This window comes from Rhinolophus ferrumequinum, chromosome 22, assembly GCF_004115265.2.
Source record: "Rhinolophus ferrumequinum isolate MPI-CBG mRhiFer1 chromosome 22, mRhiFer1_v1.p, whole genome shotgun sequence".
NCBI lineage: Eukaryota > Metazoa > Chordata > Mammalia > Chiroptera > Rhinolophidae > Rhinolophus > Rhinolophus ferrumequinum.
The window spans coordinates 19,515,273-19,519,822 of NC_046305.1; positions in this window are offsets into that span (position 1 = coordinate 19,515,273).

The window sequence follows — 4,550 nt, forward strand, 5'->3', positions numbered from 1 at the left end:
AAATCCTGACCTGATGATCATTTTTCTAGCTTCACCACTTGTTGATGCTAATAGCCTAGTCATGCGTGTATCAGACACATCTCATGTGCCTGCTCACATTGGCTAGACTTTGCCTGTTTGCTGGCTCCACAGCTACCTCCACAGCCAATTAAATCTGTACGCTTCAGCCACCAGAGACTGACTAGTCACTTGCTCAGCCAAGTCCCTCTTGGATGCCGTTGCACAGCCAGGCTGGCCAGCCACATGTCTGGAGCCTCTGACTCTTCCACTACTTCTGGACTCAGAGGAAATGCCACACTACAGGATGTGGCTTCTAAGCAGCCATCAAAGGAGCTGGATGAGTCCAAGGAAATTAATTCCCTGTGGGGAGCAATTTGACCAGTGAGAAACAGGAGATGGAAGGGAGCTGGGCAGATACATTCTCTTCCTCCCGCCTATTAACTGTCCAGAGTCATAGTTTTCCAACGTAGCCTGTCTGGAGATGCCCTACGTGGCTGAGCAGACATACCGACTGAGTAACCTGCCATGGCTCTCCACAGCCGCTCGTGAAGCAGTTACCTGCATGATAACACAGCACCTTGCACTGCTTCTCATCCTACCCTACCTCATTTCCCTTTTCACTCACTCTTGCTGCCTTCTCAGTCAGACTTAACCTTTGCTTCAGATTCTGTTTCCTAGGGAAAGTGAGCTCAGACAATTGGTGCTACTGGTGGCTTTAGAAAGCAAATTCTCTGGACAGATTCTGGGGTTGTATTGCCTACCTATCTCTGGCTCAATAGAGACCCCTTTGCTGGTGATAAGGGAAATGGTAATAACTCTGGTATGCAATAATCACAGCTTTCACTTGTGTTTAATGGGTGTACATTGGGTGGAGAGTAAGACATTGGGAGATCAAGTAGCTGTGGCATTCAATCTGTTTGGAAACAACAATAATTATAAGGAACCAGAGACCTGGGAAACAGACAATGACAGGCTCAGAGCAGTTAATTACCAACTCTTGGAATGCTCTGGAAGCTGGAATGCCTCCATGGCAACTTTAAGGGAGAGCCTTATTTCCTGCAGCCATAGGATGGACTCTTAAAATCAAGCCCAGGCCCTGAACACAGGGTAGCAAAGGATACTACCGGCATGGCCTTCACAGGCTTCCATGGCAAAGCCAGAGCCTGATGAGAGTGGGACCCTGAGGCCTGCAATAGGGATGCGGTGATGGAGGAGCATCTTGACCCTTCAAATCCTCGGAATTCTCCTGCCCAAAGAAGACCCCCTTCTCCACAGCTTGTTCTCAAGACCTGCCCTCACCACTTGTTGCTTCCACCAATTCCCCTAGTCAAGCTGTAGCCCACTCTGGGAAGAAAAAGAATATCTGCCAGAGGTATTTGTAGGACTTGGCTACTGTGTACTGGCAGGAAGCGTGGAAGTGGAGACGGGGAGTGGAACTTGAAGATATTACATTTGGGGGCAGGTGTGAAGCAGAGCTCAGTGAGGAGCCTCCACTGATTTGGAGATAATCATACAGAACTCAGGATTTAATGTTTTAGCTACGATGCCTGGAGCTTGTCCTAATAGTTTGCTGGGGTGGTTCTTGGAAGCCTGGTCTCAACAATGGCCTATAATAAACAACTCTGAGAAGCCAGACTTCCCTGGGTAGTGTTAAGGAAAGCATCAGAAGACTCAGGAAGGTGGCTATCTTAGAAGGCTGTATTATGAATCGCTCAAGAACCCACCACCTGGCTAGTTCCCTGGGCCTGCCCAGCGGACATTCCTTTCACTGAGGCAAGAAAGATGCACCAGTAAGAAGGCTTTTGGAGCAGTTGGTAGTGGCTATCCTTGCCGTCCAGGGTTGCCGTCCAGGGTTGATGGTAGTTGCTGTATCACTGGGCTCCCTACTCTTAGTGAAGACGACAAAAATCGCAGAATGGCAGAGGCCAAGTGGAACCACATAATTCTAACGGGCAAGGTGGACATACCACAGTGGACAGCCAGGTGGAGGAATGATCTGGGGGTCGTTCTTTGCAAGGACTCGTGCTACTGGCTAATAGACCGTGGTGTTCCTAAGGGAAGGGTATTCATCTACTTTATTGTCCAAACTGAGCTACATTTGAGAGTGTAAAGGGGTGCTAGTAGTGATTACATGGGGACAGTGGGTCTACACCAGGACCATCTCAGTCAAACTGACCCCTGTGGTCACCCTACCAAGGCTGAGACATAGGAGCAGCCAACCAGGGTGTTGCTTGATCTGTATAATCAGAATAACCGGTGAGCAGAAGGCTGACCAGTCACCATGGTGAAAAATCAGACTCTCACCTGATTCCCAAAGCTAAGCCAGATCTGTCCCAAAGCTATTGCCATTGCCGAGTGAGCCCAAATGACCACCTACAAAAGCTGATGCTGGCCCGCCATGTAGCAGCATTCCTCAGGGGAGCCAGGTAGCCACCTGGTGGCAGGTAAATTTGTATTGCATCTTCTGCTTGGAGAGGGCAGTGATGTGACTTTACTGCAATCAGTATAAACACCATATAGGTTTGTGTCTCTGCCCTGAGGGCTTCAGGCAGGAACACCATCTGAGAGCTAGAATACCTTACCCATTGACATGTTACCCCATACAACATTTCCTTAGGACGAGACACATTTTATGGTGAAGGAAGGGGCAGCAATGGGCTCATGACCACGGTCTAGTCTTACTCCATATCCCACACCCAGAGCAATTTTGCTGACAATACAGTGGGAAAGCCTGTCGAAACTCAGTTCAGGCAAAGCCAGGGGCAACACTTTGTAGACTTGTGGCACAGTCCTCCCTGTTATGATATGCTTTGAACTAATGACCAATATGTGGTACTAATCCCCAATAGCCAGAAAGAATGAATCCAGGAACCAAGGGAAGTAGAAGTAGCACCTTTCACTATTAGACCTAGTGAGACGCTTGAGGAATTTGTGCTTTTCGTCGCTGCAACTTTGGACTCTGAGATAGCTCTGCCAGGATATACAGTAAGGTTCCACTGATGTGGAAGCTGTGACTGCTACCTGACTGTACTGGCCACTTAAGACCAGTGAGCAAAGCACGGAGTTAAAATATCATAAGTACGTCAAGGAGCCTGGATCGCTCCTTCTGGATTGCAGGAGCCCCAGGGATTCACTGGGATAGCTCCTAGTATTTCCATGCCTGGTAAAGCAATAATTTTGCATTGACAGCAATTACAACTCACTAAGAGCGGTTCAACTGAGAGCTTCAGACCCGCTCCCAGGTGTGTCAATCACCCAATCAGGCAACCGATTTAGATAAACCAGCTGAAGTGCTGGACAAGAGTGAGGGAAGTCTAGACTGGGTGATGGGGAAGGGAGACGGTGAATATCGGTTACAGCCGTAGGGCCAGCTGTAGTAGCTTGAATCATGCTGACTGTAGCTTGACTCATTGGCCCTCTTCCCTTAGGTTTTCTAGGAGATTGCAACTGATCACAACCTTGACAAAGCGTGAGGGTGTTTTATTCTAAGAGAGAGAGAGAGAGAGAAAGAAAGGAAAAAGAATGATGGCTCTGTATTCTGGGATGGGACCCAGGTATAATGGAAGCGCATGCCTTCCATCCTTGAAGGGGCAGTGATTTGTCTTGACCAGAATCCACATATATACCACATATGGACTTGCTTTAAGTGTGCGCTGGGCTTCAGCCAGCACCACCATCTAAGAGCATCCATTGACATCACCCCATACAACTTTTCTGGTTGATGAATGGGTAGACTGGATTGGACGTACCTTATGATGCCTTCTCAGATTCTCTTGGCCTTGATTGGTTCTGCAGCCAACCAGCTCCACACAGTTCCACTGCCTAGGCCTTTCTCTTTGGCTGCTGTTGTATAGCCAGCCTAGCCAGCTGGTAAATGTGTTCCTGGCTCCTCCTCCTACTTTCAGACTTGAATGTGAAATCTGGCTTCTGAATGGCCACCAAAGAGGCTGCGTGATGTAATCCAGAAGCATAGGTGTTAACTCCCTGTGGGGCAACCAGTGGGAAACATGAAATAGAAGGTTTATGAGGATAAATTCCCTCACCTGCCTCACTGTTGGATTTCTCTGAGGTACAGTTTCTCCATACAGCCTGTCGAAAGACTTACCACATGGTCAGGTGCTCACCCCTGCTAAACAACCTGCTTGGTCACTTTGAGGCTCAGTGACAGCAGAGGCCAGAGTAGAAACCCATCACCGTGTATTGCTTCCCAGTTTTCTCGGACTCACTGCTCTTTGTCCTTATTCTTCCTGTTGTGAGTTAACACCCCTCAAATAAAGCATCGGTATTTAATCCTTGCTTCCAGCTCTGTTTTTAGGGCAGAAGTTCTTCAAATTTTAAATCACCGAGGGGTTTCATTAAAATGTAGATTCTGATTCAGTAGGTGTGAGATAAGGCCTGGGATTCCACGTTTCTGATGAACTCCCAATGATGCTGCTAGTTGAGGACCATACTTTGAGAAGCAAGTTCTAGGGAACCTGGGTTAAGACAAAGTTTTAAGAAAAAAAAAGTTGAAAAAAAATTCTAGGGGAATTAATTACCTAAAGGTGAAA